A 20,353-nucleotide genomic window follows, 5' to 3' on the forward strand; every position below is an offset into this window, starting at 1 on the left:
TACCGATTTACCACTATCGTTTTGGGGTTATGCATTAGAGACAACTGCATTCACGTTAAAAGGGGCACCATCTAAATCCGTTGAGATGACACCGTATGAACTGTGGTTTGGCAAGAAACCAAAGTTGTCGTTTCTTAAAGTTTGGGGTTGTGATGCTTATATGAAAAAGTTTCATCCGGATAAGCTCAAACCCAAACCGGAGAAATGTGTCTTCATAGGATACCCAAAGGAGACAGTTGGGTACATCTTCTATCACAGATCCGAAGGCAAGACATTCGTTGCTAAGAATGGATCCTTTCTAGAGAAGGAGTTTCTCCCGAAAGAAGTGAGTGGGAGGAAAGTAGAACTTGATGAGGTAACTGTACCTGCTCCCTTATTGGAAAGTAATTCATCACAGAAATCTGTTCCTGTGACTACTACACCAACTAGTGAGGAAGCTAATGATGATGATCATGTAACTTAAGATCAAGTTACTACCGAAACTCGTAGGTCAACCAGAGTGAGATCCGCACCAGAGTGGTACGATAATCCTGTTCTGGAGGTCATGTTACTTGACCTTGACGAACCTACGAACTACGAGGAAGCGATGATGAGCCCAGATTCCGCGAAATGGCTTGAGGCCATGAAATCTGAGATGGGATCCATGTATGAGAACAAAGTGTGGACTTTGGTTGACTTTCCCGATGATCGGCAAGCCATAGAAAATAAATGGATCTTCAAGAGGAAGACAGACGCTGATAGTAGTGTTACTATCTACAAAGCTAGACTTGTTGAAATAGGTTTTGACAAAGTTCAAGGTGTTGACTACGATGAGATTTTCTCACTCGTAGCGACGCTTAAGTCTGTCCGAATCATGTTAGCAAATTGCCACATTTTATGAAATCTGGCAAATGGATGTCAAAACTACATTCCTTAATGGATTTGTTAAAGAAGAGTTGTATATGATGCAACCAGAAGGTTTTGTCAATCCTAAAGGTGCTAACAAAATGTGCAAGCTCCAGCAATCCATCTATGGACTGGTGTAAGCATCTCGGAGTTGGAATATACGCTTTGATGAGTTGATCAAAGCATATAGTTTTATACAAACTTGCGGTGAAGCCTGTATTTACAAGAAAGTGAGTGGGAGCACTACAACATTTCTGATAAATATATGTGAATGACATATTGTTGAAAGGAAATAATGTAGAATTTTCTGGAAAGTATAAAGGAGTATTTGAAAGGAGTTTTTCAAAGAAAGACCTCGGTGAAGCTGCTTACGTATTGAGCATCAAGATCTATAGAGATAGATCAAGACGCTTGATAAGTTTTTTCAATGAGTACATACCTTGACAAGATTTTGAAATAGTTCAAAATGGAACAGTCAAAGAAAGAGTTCTTGCCCGTGTTACAAGGTGTGAAATTGAGTAAGACTCAAAGCCCGACCACGGCAGAAGATAGAAAGAGAATGAAAGTTATTCCCTATGCCTCAGCCATAGGTTCTATAAAGTATGCCATGCTGTGTACCAGATCTATTGTACACCCTACCACTGAGTTTGGTAAGGGAGTACAATAGTGATCTAGGAGTAGATCACTGGACAACGGTCAAAATTATCCTTAGTGGAATAAGGATATGTTTCTCGATTATGGAAGTGACAAAAAGGTTCGTCGTAAAAGGTTACGTCGATGCAAGTTTGACACTGATCCAGATGACTCTAAGTCTCAATCTGGATACATATTGAAAGTGGGAGCAATTAGCTAAAGTAGCTCCGTGCAGAGCATTGTAGACATAGAAATTTGCAAAATACATACAGATCTGAATATGGCAGATCCGTTGACTAAACTTCTCTCACAAGCAAAACATGATCACACCTTAGTACTCTTTGGGTGTTAATCACATAGCGATGTGAACTGGATTATTGACTCTAGTAAACCCTTCGGGTGTTGGTCACATGACGATGTGAACTATGGGTGTTAATCACATGGTGATGTGAACTATTGATGTTAAATCACATGGCGATGTGATCTAGATTATTGACTCTAGTGCAAGTGGGAGACTGAAGGAAATATGCCCTAGAGGCAATAATAAAGTTATTATTTATTTCCTTATTTCATGATAAATTTTTATTATTCATGCTAGAATTGTATTAACCGGAAACATAATACATGTGTGAGTACATAGACAAACAGAGTGTCACTAGTATGCCTCTACTTGACTAGCTCGTTGATCAAAGATGGTTATGTTTCCTAGCCATTGACATGAGTTGTCATTTGATTAACAGGATCACATCATTAGAAGAATGATGTGATTGACTTGACCCATTCCGTTAGCTTAGCACACGATCATTTAGTATTCTGCTATTGCTTTCTTCATGACTTATACATGTTCCTATGACTATGAGATTATGCAACTCCCGTTTGTCGGAGAAACACTTTGTGTGCTACCAAACGTCACAACGTAACTGGGTGATTATAAAGGTGCTCTACAGGTGTCTCCAAAGGTACTTGTTGGGTTGGCGTGTTTTGAGATTAGGATTTGTCACTCCGATTGTCGGAGAGGTATCTCTCGGCCCACTCGGTAATGCACATAACTATAAGCCTTGCAAGCATTGTAACTAATGAGTTAGTTGCGGGATGATGTATTACGGAACGAGTAAAGAGACTTGCTGGTAACGAGATTGAACTAGGTATTGAGATACCGACGATCGAATCTCGGGCAAGTAACATACCGATGACAAAGGGAACAACATATGTTGTTATGCGGTTTGACCGATAAAGATCTTCGTAGAATATGTGGGAGAAAATATGAGCATCCAGGTTCCGCTATTGGTTATTGACCGGAGATGTGTCTCGGTCATGTCTACATAGTTCTCGAACCCGTAGGGTCCGCATGCTTAAAGTTTGATGACGGTTATATTATGAGTTTATGTGTTTTGATGTACCGAAGATAGTTCGGAGTCCCGGATATGATCACGGACATGACGAGGAGTCTCGAAATGGTCGAGACATGAAGATTGATATATTGGACGACTATATTCGGACACCGGAATGGTTCCGAGGGTTATCAGATATATATCGGAGTACCGGGGGTTACCGAAACCCACCCGGGAACTAATGGGCCTTGTTGGGCCCTAGTGGAGAGAGAGGGGCCGGCCAGGGCAAGAGGCGCGCCCCCTCCCCTTGAGTCCGAATAGGACAAGGAAGGGGGGGGGGCGGCGCCCCCCTGCCTTTCCCCTCTCCCACTCCTTCCTCCCCCCTCCTTCTTGGACTAGGAAAGGGAGGGGCAAACCTACTTGGAGTAGGTTTCCCCCTCCTAGGGCGCGCCACCCCCTTGGCCGGCCCTCTCCTCCTCCCCCCTTTATATACGGAGGAGGGGGGCACCCCATAGACACAACAATTGATCTCTTGATCTCTTAGCCGTGTGCAGTGCCCCCTCCACCATAATCCACCTCGATAATATCGTAGCGGTGCTTAGGCGAAGCCCTGCGTCGGTAGAACATCATCATCGTCACCATGTCGTCGTGCTGACGGAACTCTCCCTCAAAGCTCACCTGGATCGGAGTTCGAGGGACGTCATTGAGCTGAACGTGTGCTGAACTCGGAGGTGCCATACGTTCGGTACTTGACCGGTCGGATCGTGAAGACGTACGACTACATCAACCGCGTTGTGCTAACGCTTCCGTTTTCGGTCTACGAGGGTACATGGACAACACTCTTCCCTCTCGTTGCTATGCATCACCATGATCCTGTGTGTGCGTAGGAATTTTTTTGAAATTACTACGTTCCCCAATAGGAACTGCCATCTAGCTGTGCACTTGATTCACCTTCTGTTTTGAATAAACTTGTGACACCTAAACCTGCTTCTACTATTAATTCTGATATGGCACATGTTATTGATGATGCCACTTCTACTATGCATGATACTTATGATGAAACTACTTCTATGCTTGATACTACTGTGCCACTAGGTGAATTTTTGGATGAACAACTTGCTAGGGCTAGAGAGAATGAAATTATTGAAACTGATAATATTGATGAAAGTGACGATGAAGATTCTCCCCCTAGATATGAATTGCCTGATGTACCTGAGGGTTATGTTCTGGATGAAGAAACTGCTAGAGTTTTTCTTGTTTGCAATGATAGATATGATCTTAAGAAATTATTAGCTAAGCTGAAAGAAAAATCTTTGAATGCTAGAATGAAATATGACCCTGCTTTATCTACTTCACCTATCTGTATTTCCGATAAGGATTATGATTTCTCTGTCGACCCTGAGATAATTACTTTGGTTGAATCTGATCCTTTCTATGGCTATGAATCTGAAACTGTTGTGGCACATCTTACTAAATTAAATGATAAAGCCACCCTATTCACTCATGAGGAGAAAATTCGTTACTACTATATCCTTAAATTATTTCCGTTCTCATTAAAGGGTGATGCTAAAACATGGTTTAATTCTCTTGATCCTGGTTGTGTGCGTAGTCCGCAGAATATGATTTATTACTTCTCTGCTAAATATTTCCCTGCTCATAAGAAACAAGCTGCCTTAAGGGAAATATATATTTTTGTGCAAATTGAAGAAGAGTGTCTCCCACAAGCTTGGGGGAGGCTTCTCCAATTACTTAATGCTTTGCCTGATCATCCTCTCAAGAAAAATGAAATACTTGATATCTTTTATAATGGACTAATCGATGCTTCCAAAGACCACCTGGATAGTTGTGCTGGTTGTGTTTTCAGGGAAAGAACTGTTGGTCAAGCTGAATTACTATTGAATAATATGTTGAGTAATGAAAATGATTGGACACTTCCTGAACCAACTCCTAAACCAACTCCGAAGAAAAGGGGTATTCTATTTCTCAGTCCTGAAGATATGCAAGAGGCAAAGAAATCTATGAAAGAAAAGGGTATTAAAGCTGAAGATGTTAAGAATTTACCACCTATTGAAGAAATACATGGTCTTGATAACCCGACACAGGTAGTAAAGGGAAATTCTCTCTATAGATTTGATGAAGGTGATATTCCTCATTATAATTCTGCTAGCCAATGCTTAGATGAGTTTGATAATTTTATTGTTAAACAAGAAAACTTCAATGCTTATGTTGGTAGACAATGGAAACGCAATGCTTATATGATTGAACACTTGAGTGATTATATGTTTAGAGTTAAAGGTGAACTTAAACTTATTAGTAAACATGCTTCGATGGTTACCACTCAAGTAGAACAAGTGCTTAAAGCTCAAAATGATTTGCTCAATGAATTAAATAATAAGAAGAATGATAATGCTATTAGCATTATGACTAGAGGGGCTAAAATGACTCAGGAACCATTGTATCCCGAGGGCCACCCTATGAGAATTGAGCAAGATTTTGAGAGAACTAATGTTGATGCACCTAGTCCTTCTAAAAAGAAGAAAGAGAAAAATGATAGGACTTTGCATGCTTCTAGTGAACCTGTTGTTGACACGCTTGAGAATCCCAATGATATTTCTATTTCTGATCCTGAAACACAATCTGGTAATGAACATGAACCTAGTGATAATGTTAATGATGATGTTCATGTTGATGCTCAACCTAGCAATAACAATGATGTAGAGATTGAACCTGCTGTTGATCTTGATAACCCACAATCAAAGAATCAATGTTATGATAAGAGAGATTTCATTGCTAGGAAGCATGGTAAAGAAAGAGAACCATGGGTTCAGAAACCCATGCCTTTTCCTCCTAAACCATCCAAGAAAAAGGATGATGAGGATATTGAGAGCTTTGCTGCAATGATTAGACCTATTTTTTTGCGTATGCGTTTGAATGATATGCTTAAAATGAATCCTTATGCTAAGTATATGAAAGATATTGTTACAAATAAAAGAAAGATACCGGAAGCTGAAATTTCCACCATGCTTGCTAATTATACTTTTAAAGGTGGAATACCTAAGAAACTAGGAGACCCAGGAGTACCAACTATACCATGTCCCATTAGAAGAAACTATGTTAAAACTGCTTTATGTGATCTTGGAGCCGGTGTTAGTGTTATGCCTCTCTCTTTATATCGTAGACTTGATTTGAATAAGTTGACACCTACTGAAATATCTTTGCAAATGGCCGTTAAATCAACTGCTATACCTGTCGGTATTTGTGAGGATGTGCCTGTTGTGATTGCAAACGTTACTATTTTAACGAACTTTGTTATTCTTGGTATTCCCGAGGACGATAGTATGTCGATTATCCTTGGTAGACCCTTTTTGAAAACTGCAGGGGCTGTTATTGATTGCAACAAAGGCAATGTCACTTTTCATGTCAATGGTAATGAGCATACGGTACACTTTCTGAGGAAACAACCTCAAGTCCACAGTATCAATTCTATTGGAAAAACTTCAACGATTACTATTGGAGGTTTTGAATTTCCTCTTCCTACTGTCAAGAAGAAATATGATATTCTTATTGTTGGGGACGTGTAAATCCCCGTTGAGGTAACCTAGTGCTATTCGAAAATTCTCCGGTTTCATGCGATTCGGAATGAGTTTGTTAACAAGACCTCATCAACCTTGTTAGTGGATTCCTTTTGATGAGCATGAGATGGATGAAGTTAGAAAGCACAACTCTCTGTACCCTCCTCTTACTTTCTGTTATTTAGATTAAATAAAGCAAAAATAGTATTTTCTGTCTGTTTTCTGAATTATCCTTGCAATAAAAAAATACACCAAAAATAAAAGTTCTCCAAATGCCCTGAAATTGAAATATGATTTTTTGTAGAATATTTAAGAATATCTGGCACTGAGAACACACCAGAGGGGGCAACCACCTGGCCACGAGGGTGCAGGGCGCGCCCTACCCCCCTGGGCGCGCCCCTGCCTCATGGGCCCCATGTGGCCCCCCTCCACTTATTCTTGCACCCACACACTTCGTCTTCCTCCAGAAAAAATCACCACACATCTCAAACCCGTGTTCTTGCTTGTTTTGCTGCGATTTTCGATCTCCTTGCTCAAAGCTCCAATCACAACTGCTTTGGGGGATTGTTCTTCGGTATGTGACTCCTCCAATGGTCCAATTAGTTTTTGTTCTAGTGCTCTATTTATTGCAAATTTTTGCTGCTTAGGTGACCCTGTTCTTGAGATTGCATGTCAAATTTATTTGGTCCCAAGTAGTTCTAATGCATGATATAGCCTCTAGGCACTTGTGGGAGTAGTTGCTATCAATCTTGTTGAGTTTGGTTCACTTTTATTTTGAGTCACTGAAAATTTCAGAAATTTTTCAGAGGAAGAAATATGTTTAGGAAAATGTACCAAGGTGGTTCCTCAAAGAAGCAAGGACGCAGGCCTGCGATACGTGAGCCGGACTATGAACTACCGAGGGAAGCTCAAGTGCGGCCTTGAGAATGGCCGTCAAAAGATTTTATGGTCCAAGGAGGAATTAAGGAGGAATTTGACGCATATGTGCGTAACGCTGAACTTGAGGGCTTCGTGTCAGATAAGTGCCCCCAATATTATTACCTAACTGATTCCTTTGTGAGAAGGTTCAAATTTACATCCTCACGCAATTCTCACACTGTCCTATTTGATCTTTATGTTAAATCTTATACCATGGACTTAGACGATTTTAATACTGCTTGTAAACTCCCGCAGTGGGGTAATGTTAGTGAACCTCGCAAATCTGAATTTAAAGATTTTCTTGCTAGTATCACTGTGGGGGAATCTAGAGAAATAACACAAGCTACCATAGGGAGCATCCATTTTCCTGCCATACATTATTTTGCTCTCTTTATAGGTAGATGCATTAACGGTAAGGATGAAGCCTGTCACATGTGTATTCCAGATCTTAGTGTTCTCAAGAGTGCTGTATTAGGAGATAAACAATATAACTTGGTGGCCATTGTTGCGCGTACGTTGCATCATAACAGTATTAGTGGAGATTTGTTCGGTGGAATTTATGCAACCCGTTTAGCTAATTTTCTTGAGGTACCCATACATGAAAATGATATGGAGTTGCCTCCTGCTTATCTAGGTTTCAATGCTATGGTTCGCCATCAATTTGTTGAGAGGAATGAACAGTCCCTCCAGTACTGACTAATCTTTGACAGGCGTTGCACTGTCCATGTTGCTCTCCCTGCTCCTGCTTTCTTTGACTTTCAGGCAAAAGGGAGATATGTTATAACCAGGGAGGAGGCAAACGAGTACGAGAGGAGGGCGGAAGCAGCTCGCCTCCAAGCTGCAGCTCGTGAGGCAGTAGCAGCTGCATCTCAGTATGACCCCAGTTACAACTTCGGATATCCGCCAGGCCAGCCATGGGCATAGACCAACTTAGGCCAAAAGCCTAAGCTTGGGGGAGTACGTATTTCTCACCGACATTACATTCATGTTCACACACTCATTCCAGTTGTCGGTGCTCATACTTTTTCACTGTACTATCCATGCTAGTTTATTTTCTGTTTTAAGCCTTCTTCTTGTGTGTTTGAAAAACCTTAAGAAAAACAAAAAAATTAATTGTAGCTTTTAGCTAGTTTACTTTCCATGCCTGTATGTGGTAATAATTAAAAGAAAACCCAAAAAGATTTCTCGTTCTTCTTTTGCTTGTTGGGAGCTTTCCCGTGTAAATAGTTTTATTTCTTTTCTTTGGGGGTCAAGAGGAGAAGACTATAATGAAAATGTTGAAGTGGCTCTTATATGCATTATTGTTGATTTAACAAAGATCCCATGTTACCTTGTCTTCTCCTTTGTATTAAATGCCTGCAGATTCCAGCTTAGTCCAATGCATGTGCACTATTATTATTATCCACACCGTTCGGTCGTGCAAGTGAAAGGCAATAATGACGATATATGATGGACTGATTGAGATGAGAAAAGCTGGTATGAACTCGGCCTCTCTTGTTTTTGTAAATATGATTAGTTCATCATTCCTGATCCAGCCTATTATGAATGAAACATATTTGCAATGACAATTAGAGATTATAGTTGCTCATGCTATGCTTAATTAGCTAGGAGTTTATAATGGTTTACCTTGCGTGCCAACATGCTATTAAAATGGTTGTGATGTGGTATGATAGGGTGGTATCCTCCTTTGAATGATTCAAGTGGCTCGACTTGGCACATGTTCACTCATGTAGTTGAAACAAAATCAACATAGCCTCCACGATATTTATGTTCATGGTGGATTATATCCTACTCATGCTTGCACTCAATGTTTATTAATTTTAATGCATGTTCATGACTGTTGTCGCTCTCTAGTTGGTCGCTTCCCAGTCTTTTTCTAGCCTTCACTTGTACTAAGCGGGAATACTGCTTGTGCATCCACTTCCATAAACCCCAAAGTTATTCCATATGAGTCCACCATACCTTCCTATATGCGGTATCTACCTGCCGTTCCAAGTAAATTTGTATGTGCCAAACTCTAAACCTTCAAATGAAATTATGTTTTGTATGCTCGAATAGCTCATGTATCAACTAGGGCTGTCTGTATCTTCCATGCTAGGCGGGTTATTCTCAAGAGGAGTGGACTCCGCTCCTCACTCACAAGAAAATGGCTGGTCACCGGGATGCCCAGTCCCATGCTCAAACCAAATCAAATTAATTGCAAACAAAACACCCCCAGGACTGTTGTTAGTTGGAGGCACCCGTTGTTTTGGGCAAGCCATGGATTGATGCTTGTTGGTGGAGGGGGAGTATAAAACTTTACCATTCTGCTTGGGAACCGCCTATAATGTGTGTAGCATGGAAGATATCGAGATCTCTCGGTTGTTATGTTGACAATGAAAGTATGCCGCTCAAAATATTATTTATCTCTATTTCAAAATCGAGCTCTGGCACCTCTACAAATCCCTGCTTCCCTCTGCGAAGGGCCTATCTATTTACTTTTATGTTGAGTCATCGTCCTCTTATTAAAAAGCACCAGTTGGAGAGCACTGCTGTCATTTGCATGCATTACTATTAGTTTATATTGAGTATGACTATAACTGGATCTCTTTTACCATGAATTACAATGTTTAGTCAGTGCTTGATCTTCAGAGGTGCTCTGCATTTATGTTTTGCGGTCTCAGAAAGGGCTAGCAAGATACCATCTTGTTATATCATATCATGACTGTTTTGAGAAAGTGTTGTCATCCGAGATTTATTATTATTGCTCGCTAGTTGATTATGCCATTGATATGAGTAAACATGAGACCTAAGTGTTATTGTGAATATGGTTAGTTCATAATCTTTGCTGAAAACTTGAATGCTGGCATACATATTTACAACAACAAGAGCAAACAGAGTTTGTAAAAGCTTTTCTTTATCACTTTCAGTTTGTCAACTACATTGCTTGAGGACAAGCAAAGGTTTAAGCTTGGGGGAGTTGATACGTCTCCATCGTATCTACTTTTCCAAACACTTTTGCCCTTGTTTTGGACTCTAACTTGCATGCTTTGAATGGAACTAACCCGGACTGACGCGTTTTCAGCAGAATTGCCATGGTATTATTTTTGTGCAGAAATAGAAGTTCTCGGAATGACCTGAAACTTCACGGAGAATATTTTTGGAATATATAAAAAATACTGGCGAAAGAATCAAGACCAGGGGGCCCACACCCTGTCCACGAGGGTGGGGGCGCGCCTACCCCCTGGGCGCGCCCCCTGTCTCGTGGGCCCCCTGAGGCTCCACCGACCTCAACTCCAACTCTATATATTCACGTTCGGGGAGAAAAAAATCAGAGAGAAGGATTCATCGCGTTTTACGATACGGAGCTGCCGCCAAGCCCTAATCTCTCTCGGGAGGGCTGATCTGGAGTCCGTTCAGGGCTCCGGAGAGGGGAATCCGTCGCCGTCGTCATCATCAACCTTCCTCCATCACCAATTTCATGATGCTCACCGCCGTGCGTGAGTAATTCCATCGTAGGCTTGCTGGACGGTGATGGGTTGGATGAGATTTATCATGTAATCGAGTTAGTTTTGTTAGGGTTTGATCCCTAGTATCCACTATGTTCTGAGATTGATGTTGCTATGACTTTGCTATGCTTAATGCTTGTCACTAGGGCCCGAGTGCCATGATTTCAGATCTGAACCTATTATGTTTTCATGAATATATGTGAGTTCTTGATCCTATCTTGCAAGTCAATAGTCACCTACTATGTGTTATGATCCGGTAACCCCGAAGTGACAATAATCGGGACCACTCCCGGTGATGACCGTAGTTTGAGGAGTTCATGTATTCACTAAGTGTTAATGCTTTGGTCCGGTACTCTATTAAAAGGAGGCCTTAATATTCCCTTAGTTTCCAATAGGACCCCGCTGCCACGGGAGGGTAGGACAAAAGATGTCATGCAAGTTCTTTTCCATAAGCACGTATGACTATATTCGGAATACATGCCTACATTACATTGATGAACTGGAGCTAGTTCTGTGTCACCCTATGTTATAACTGTTGCATGAGTAATCGCATCCGACATAATTATCCATCACTGATCCATTGCCTACGAGCTTTTCACATATTGATCTTTGCTTAGTTACTTTTCCGTTGCCACTGTTACAATTACTACAAAACTGCTACTATTAATTTCGCCACCGTTACCGTTACTTCCATACTACTTTGCTACTAAATACTTTGCTGCAGATATTAAGTTTTCCAGGTGTGGTTGAATTGACAACTCAACTGCTAATACTTGAGAATATTCTTTGGCTCCCCTTGTGTCAAGTCAATAAATTTGGGTTGAATACTCTACCCTCGAAAACTGTTGCGATCCCCTATACTTGTGGGTTATCAGTGGCACATGCAAATTTACTTGGAACGACAGGGTAATACCGTATATAGATAGACATGGTGGACAATCATGGAAGAAACTTGGCTCATGGATTTTGGATGCACAAGCAGTATTCCCGCTTAGTACAGAAATTTTGGCTAGAAGAAGAATCTAAACAAGCACCACATGTTGGAGGATCCATAACAATATAACTTCTATGCAAATAGACACAACCATAACTCAATACGTTGTCTTCCTTGTCCAACTTCAACTAATTTTCTCGAGTGAAAATTATTAATGGGTATTCACAATCATAAAAGATGTCCAAGATAATATATTTATATGTGAAAGTTCTTTTCCTTATACTATTCATTCATGAATTAATTATATGACCAATATGGTGATTGTCAAACTTCAATAGATCTTACTTTCTAAACCCACTACTGCAGGATGCTGCTAATGCGACACTACGATCAGAGACCCTTCGACGAAACTGTGTGTGATGCAATAATCGCAAACGGTGGGGTAAAAAGCTCATCAAAAAAGGTGCAAAACGTTTGCGATGACGGATGCATCAAACACGGTTCGGATTTTAGTTGCGTGTGTGATGCATGCATACGGTTGACCCAGACGATCTATTTGCGATTAGACAGAACAACAGAAACGGGCAGCCATATCAATGTGTGTGTGCGATATACGGCATATAGTTCGCTCCGATGAATTGTTTGCTATTAGGGAAAGCAACACAAACGGTCAGCCAGATCAAGGTGTGTGTGATATACGGCATACGATTCAGTCCAATGAACTATTTTCGATTAGGGAAGAGAACATACACAGTTCAACTTAACAAGATCTGTGTGATACGCGGCAAACAGGCCCAGAGGTTAATTTGAAAACAAGTACACAGAGGTTAATTTGACATACATGACTTATAAGTTTCATAGATATCATATCACTTTTTTTGGAAAACATTTAATTGCGTTGAATGTATATAGTGCTCCGTCCTATTAGTTGAATTAACCTCGAGGTCCATGTTTTGGAAACATGTTGTAAAGTAACGAGATAGACCTTCATTCCAGCCAATCAACATGTGTTCAGAAAACAAAAATTATCAGAAAGTAATGAGATAGACCTTCTTTAAGCCAATCAACATGTGTACAAAAAACAGAAAATGTCAAAAATTACAAAACAAGGACCTCGAGGTTAATTCAACTAATATGATGGAGAACTATATACATTCAACGCAATTAAATGTTTACAGTGACCCATCAAATCAGTTAATTTAACATCGAGGCCACTTCCCATCCGGTCACCCATCTGATGACTACTCAAGCCTCTGCACAGTTAACTTGGGAGTTCTGTTAGATGAGCTATCGATAGGGAAGCTGGTCCTTGCTGCTGTAGGATCCCTCTTTGCATCCTTTATTGTGCACCCGGATGACCGACTGTTGCCGCCCAGTGGTCAATGCCACGTCCCCCGCGAATGTAGATGCTTCCCTACATTGGATGAGTGGCAAACGATTAATCCAGAAGAATTGTTTGCGATGATGTAGAACAACAGAAATAGGCATCCATATGAGGGTGTGTGCGTTATACGGCATACAGTTCACCAGGATGAACTGTGTGTGATTAGGCAACACAATGGAAATGGTTCAACTGAACAAGATGTGTGTGATACACGGCAAACAGGTCCGTAATCAGAAATGTGTCCGAAGACCAATAATAACACAGACGATTGCTGCTAATAAGCCGTGTGATTTGCTCTGCCTACAGAAGAATAACATGTATATATATATATATAACTGAAATAAACATCCAATTACATAAGTGACTATACAGATCATTCGCACACACCTCAATAAACAATTGCATGCATTCTAAAGTAGGAGAAATGATCGTCTAGTCATCTACTTCTTTGTGACGCTCACGCCACTGCTCTGTGTCTCGATCCCTCGTCTGGGGAAGGAAGAAGACACTTCATCATGTCAACGATCCGCCTATACATCTCGTAGCTTGTGTACGCGTCCTTGGCCGCGTACTTGACGTGTTTTTCATCCAGTCTCTCATGCCACACATTGTGTTAGGCGTTCTTGTCCTTCTTGCTCTCATTCTTCATCTTCATGTAGTAGGGGTTGATGATGGCCGAGGCGAGGTCAACCAGGTAGTTCAGTTTGTTGTTGTCGCTGCCCCAAACCTTATAGTGGTGCTGGATGTTGAAAAGATTCGAGCATTTCAAGCCCGAAACCTTGAGCGCTTTTAGATCGTTGGTGGTGTCCACCGTAGCGAAACTGTAGGTGGAGCTGTTGATAAACCTGGAGAAACGCTCGCAAGGCCTTGTGGCCAGGTGGTAGTGGTAGACGAGGAAGTCATGTCGCACGCACAACTGGGCGACGGCAACCTTCTGATCGTGCCCGGCACGACCGATGGTGTACTCGAGGTCGAAGCCGACCACTTGGTACTTGTCCTCAGCAAGAAACTGCTCCATAGTTTGGATGGAGCTCTGCACCGAGACCGGATCATTCGTGTACACCACCAAGAGGGCCTTCCCCCTCACGTGGGTGTCCACGACGTGATGCGTCGTGAACTGCCCGCCGTTGTCGTCGTCGGCCGTTGGGAGCGCCATTGGAACCGCTGGATGTCCTCTCTGTATGTGCCGTCGTGGGTGTGCTTATTGTGTCGTGTGACGCGAGAGATGAAGGTAAATGGCCACATGAATAAATGGGGGCCGGGCGGCCTGGATTGTCAGCGCGTCCACATGGCAATTTTTGTATGCACACGAACGTGCGTGATCGTGAGCCGGACCCAAACACTGGCAGCGCGCGTGGAGGGACGAGGGCAGAGCACCCGGAGGGACACGAGAGCAGAGCGCATCGCGCCCGCCTCAACCGCAAGCAACCACACGCATAGAACAGTTGAACACGCAGGAAATGGTCGCCTACAAGCCGGCCGACAGTTGCGCCACTGCATAGAGAGCGGTTGTGTGCTACTACCTCTATCTTGGTCTATAGCCCCCTTTATATTCTGTGCCATACTTTGCCCTAACCAACAAAATGTTAATGCATGTTATAAAAAATATGTAATTGGAAACTATGTTCAAATACGAATCCAACTATATAATCTTTGGCGACATGCATTTGTATTTTATTAGTTAAATCCTATAACCAGGATGGGGGTATAGTAGGTAATTAAACCGCAAACTTTTTTTGTATTAACCATATGTGTACGTGGCTTTTCGTCCTCCTCTCGCACGTCTTGTCACCCCGCTACAGCAGACGGCTTACAACGCAAGCTTGCGCAGCGTGCGGGGGCATTCTTTTGGCCAAATGGTGGATGGAAGTGGAGCCAATGAATCATCGGTGATGCCATTCCCGCGCAACCTCGCAGGTTCCCGTGCACGCTTCCCGCCCAACTCGGTGAAATACCCCAAAATCCCAATGCTTACCGGCCTGCTATATAAACCCTCACAGCCGGCGAGTCCTGCGTCGCATTTTCCCCTCCCTCTCTGTAGCTTATCTCGTCTGCTTCTCCCACAATCGCTAATGGCACCGGTCCGTCGTCGTCGCTCAGCCACTCCGCCGTCATCAGAGGATGGCTCCTGCTGGAAGGCTACACCGCGGCGGCGGCGCCCTCCCCGTCGTAGTGTAGTGTGCGTGGTGTCCCTGTTGGGTGTGCGCGGAACACCCACCACACGCTCCGCCGCTGTTGCCCGTCGGCAGCTGTTGCCGGCTGCCATTGCCGCCAGACCACCGTCGAAAGCCAGGGCCATCGCCCGCTCCACCGCCGTGGCCCGAAGGTGAGACGTGGCCGCCACCCACTGCCAGCCATCACCCGCTCCGTCGCCGCGGCCTGAAGGCGGGAGGTGGTGGCTGTGGCCGCCACCCCATCGTCGGCCGCCGTGGCCGCCAGCCCACCGTCGACCGCCGATGTCATCACCCGCTCCGCCACCGCCGCCCAAAGGCGGGAGGCGGAGGTGGAGGCCCGCACGTGCGTCAGCGACCTTGCGTGCTACACCGAGTTCCTGCGGGAGGAGGAGGAGCGCCTCGTCGAGCACACAAAGAGCCTTATAGCCGCCGTGGCCGCGGCACACGCCGCCTCAGAGGCGAGGAATTAGGAGATCTACAAGGAGAACCACTGCTTCGAGAGGGGTCGTCTGGAGTGGTAGAGGGCGTTTGAGGTGAGTGTTGCTGAAGCTGTAGCAGCGGCAGGCATCGTAGTGCAGCTGTCCAGCTCGTCGGTAGGCTCCTCCTCCTCTGCCTCTTACTGAGCGTGTTCGGCAGACGAGAGGCTGCCGGAAGTAGTACAAAGCCCCTCTGTAGTAGTAGTATTTAGGGGATATTTTGTTTAGTTCGTCTGACTATAGATGTGGTGGAATTGTACAACGTACTTAAAATTAGCTAGTATGTATAGTTGAACTAGCTATTTCAGTACATGGTTGGCAACAATTGGGGAAACGTTTGGTCGGTTCAACCGTCGAGTTGAACTGTTTGTAGAACGGCTGCTTAATCTATGAATGAAATCTATGCTTAATTACTAAATTTTAGTTGCAAAAATTAGATAGTGCTAGTGACTTTTTAGCTACATATTTTGACAAATCGCAGTGTTACAAGGATTGACAAATGGCAATGTTACTAGATCAACACATGTCAATCTTTCCAGTTTGACAAATGGCAACATACCCAATATGACAGATGCAAATCTTACCAAGTTGTTTGTACGTGGTTGCACACGAGTCATCCAAAACAACCGTTTGCGTTGAAGGGATGCACAAATCCCGCACTGCGAATTTTCCCTTGACTTAAGGGGGAAGACCATAGCTCTCACTTTGCATACATGTGTTCTATCTAAAACGTTTGTGATCAAGAGTTGCAGAAATCCTGCTCGGCACATTTTCCCTTGGCTTCCTGGGGAAGCTGTCGGTTTGCATACGGGTGTTCTAACTAAAACGTTTGTGATGAGTGTTTTATATTTAAAAACCAATGACGTTTTTTAAAAAGAAAATCATCTGATAAGTCTGTACATTAAGAGAGAAAAATGCAAGTTTGTTCAAACCATATCTTTCATCCAGTCACACTGCAAATTGATATTCATATGATCGAGAATTCGAGATACAGTATTAAACCCCCCAAAAAAACTATTACCGGCGGCGGCGGAGGCAGCGTGCCGCGCCGTCGTTGTTGTTGTCGTCCTCCGGGATGCTGTTGTTTAAGTCTTCAAGGCAGCACAAAATGTTCTTCACTTGTAAATCAAACATCATGTCGTCGTGCAATCGACGGGCGGGGAGCGGGAGGACGGCAACTGGCGGCACTGAGAGGTAGCGGTCGACGGTGGCGTCCCATGCCGCTTAGGGGGGCGCGTGCAGCCAAATGCACGGGGACTGGCGCCACGATGGGTGGAGGGCATGCACGGGCACGGGCGCTGGCGCTGGCATGTACACGAGCTCGCGCGGGTCCACGGAGACCTCGCTGACGCCCGCGGCTTCCAGCTCCGCGATAGTGCTCGGCGACCAGCCCGTCAATGCTACGGGGATGGTCGCTGGCGCGGGTGCTAGGATGGGAGCTGGGACGGGAGCGGGGGCAGCAACCGCCGCGGCCAGCTCGTTCAGGGACATGTTCATGATGCCCCATTCCTCCTTATTTTCTATCTCCTCTGGCTCGGAGTCGACTTCACCAAACTTGAAGACTAGTGGCAGATGATCATTCTATGCCATGGCGTTGGTGGAGGTCTGCGGGGGGAGGGGAATGGGAGGCGAACAGTAAGGCCGCCCGTATTAAACAGCGGCTCAGGCGCCATTAATGGAGAGGAAGGCGGGTGGCCATGGAAGTCAAAGGGCTCTCTTCCCAGTGAGCATGCGCAGCGTACAACTCGCACGCTTCCTGGTGAGCCTGCACATTGGAGGACAGCTTGCACGCCTCTCGGTCAGCCTGTGCATCGGACTCCGCTTGCACGCCTCCCGTTCAGTCAAGCAGTTGTCCGCACGGCACCTCCTATAGCCATTAAAACCAAGACACATGGCGTCACGTGAATGGCTAACAGAATGCACATGATTTGAATTATACAAACATTTGAGATATTAAAGTGGCACCTATTTTTTCAAAATGTCTTTGTTGGCTGTTATTCGAGTGCACCTTCTCTGAAAATGGACTCGAAAAATACCACAACATGTCGGGCGCCATTCCATGATAGGATGCCAAGTTTCATGAATTTCAGACGAGTTTTGGATTTACTAGAATTTAAAAACAAGGTATCCCAACATTTTGCCGGCAATCAACAGTGCCCTGGTGTTTGAAATTCATTCTTATTTCTTGCATGGGACCTAAGCATGCACCCAAGGACACATATTCGATTTTTCAACCAATTTATATGCACTGAAGCATGTGCATGTAGTTCAAATTTGAATTATGCACGTAAAATGCCTAGAAAACCCAGTTAATGTATAAAAATGTCCAAACAAACCCTGAAAAATTCTAAAATATAATACAACACTCCCGTTGTTCTATGTTGACACTAGAATTTTTTTGAAAGCAATAAGAGGCAACGGATATCGTTTCGTCCCCAAAGGTGGCACGTTCCCTACCGAAACCATCAGGCTTGTTGTGAGAAGCTCTGGTTTGTGAGAATCTTATGCCCAAACCTGCCCCAAATAGGACAAAAAATTTACCACGACATGTTGATTCCGCTCCATGATAGCATGCCAAGTTTAATGAATTTCAGTCGAGTTTTGGATTTACTAGAATTTGAAAACCAGGTATCTCAATGTTTGCGGCCGAGTGACGGTGGCAGGGTGTTTGAAATTCATTCCCATTTCTTGCATGGGACCAAAGCATGTACCCAAGGACACACATTTGATTTTTCTACCAATTTATATGCACTGGAGCATGTGCATGTAGTTTAAATTTGAATTATGCAAATAAAATGCCTAGAAAACCCTGTTAATGTATAAAAATGTCCAAACGAACCCCAAAAAATTCCATAATTTAACACAACACTCCTGTTGTTCTATGTTGACACTAGAAATTTTTTGAAAGCAATAAGAGGCAACGGATATCGTTTTGTCCCCAAAGGTGGCATGCTCCCTACCAAAACCATCAGGCTTGTTGTGAGAAGCTCTGGTTTGTGAGAAGCTTATGCCCAAACCTGCCCCAAATGGGACAAAATTTTTACCACGACATGTTGATGCCGCTCCATGATAGCATGCCAAGTTTCATGAATTTTAGACGAGATTTCGATTTACTAGAATTTGAAAACCAAGTATCTCAATGTTTGCGGCCGAGTGACGGTGGCAGGGTGTCTGAAATTCATTCCCGTTTCTTGCATGGGACCAAAGCATGTACCCAAGGACACATATTTGCTTTTTCTACCAATTTATAAGCACCGGAGCATGTGCATGTAGTTTAAATTTGAATTATGCACATAAAATGCCTAGAAAACCCTATTAATGTATGAAAATGTCCAAACGAACCCCGAAAAATTTCATAATTTAACACAACACTCCTGTTGTTCTATGTTGACACCAGAATTTTTTTAAAGCAATAAGAGGCAACGGATATCGTTTCGTCCCCAAAGGTGGCACTTATGCGGCTTGAAGCTACATTGATATTTCCCCAAAGAGGAAGGGATGATGCAGCACAGCAGCGGTAGGTATTTCCCTTAGTTATGAGACCAAGGTTATCGAACCAATAGGAGAACCAAGCAACACAACGTAAACATCACCTGCACGCAAATAACAACTACTCGCAACCCGACATTTAAAAGGGGTTGTCAATCCCTTTCGGGTAGCGACGCCTCAAGATAGGCAAACAGACGTGAATAAAATTGTAGTAGATGGATAGATTGTCGGAGTAAGTGGCCACGGGTAGCTAAGCCGGCTACCCCTGGCTCTTCAGAAAATTTATCAGGCCTTTTGGGCCTTCAAGCACTCCAAGCATTTGGGCCGCCTTCCCCGGCCGGCTACCACTAAAGCCGACTCCCGGAAGGCGACCCAGCCTCACCGACTCCAAGAAGCCGGCCAAGAAGAACGCTGACTCCTAGAAGCCGGCCGAGACCATAACCGCCCCTGCATAACGACGACCTGACGGGGCATGGCCACAGTGCGGCCCACGACCCCCGAAGCCGGAGGCGGGCATGGCTACAGGAGGCCGTACGGGAGGGATGTCTCCCGTGCGGCCCGGCACTGTAGCCACGCCAGCTACGACGTCATCCACGACCCCCTCCTGTACGGCCCAAGGACTGCGGGCCCCTTCAGCCAGAGAGAGGTGTGAAGGCGGCCCGGCTTTCCCTAGTCGGCCAGGAGCGTGGCCGGCCTCCGGAAGCCGGCTACTCCCTTCCTCGAAGCAGGAGCCCCATTAAGGAGACAAGACGAGGTGAGGCTACAGTGATAGCCCCCGAGGCGGCCCACTGTAGCCATGCTCACCTCGACAAAGCCCTCATCATCAGAGGCGCGGCTACAGTAAGCAGCCGCCGACAGAGCCCTAGGCGGTGGGGCCGGCCTGTCGACCAAGGAACCGGCAGCCGGCGGGACCCAGCAGCCGGCGGAGAAGCCGGCGAGCATAGACACTGACGGCTGGGACCGGATCCCAGCCGGATTACCATTGTATCCCCGGGGGTAGGCCTATATAAACCCCCCGGAGCACCCATGCAAAGGGTTCGCATCCAAGAGAGCACACGCACACACACCA

Source organism: Triticum aestivum, chromosome 6D, assembly GCF_018294505.1.
Source record: "Triticum aestivum cultivar Chinese Spring chromosome 6D, IWGSC CS RefSeq v2.1, whole genome shotgun sequence".
NCBI lineage: Eukaryota > Viridiplantae > Streptophyta > Magnoliopsida > Poales > Poaceae > Triticum > Triticum aestivum.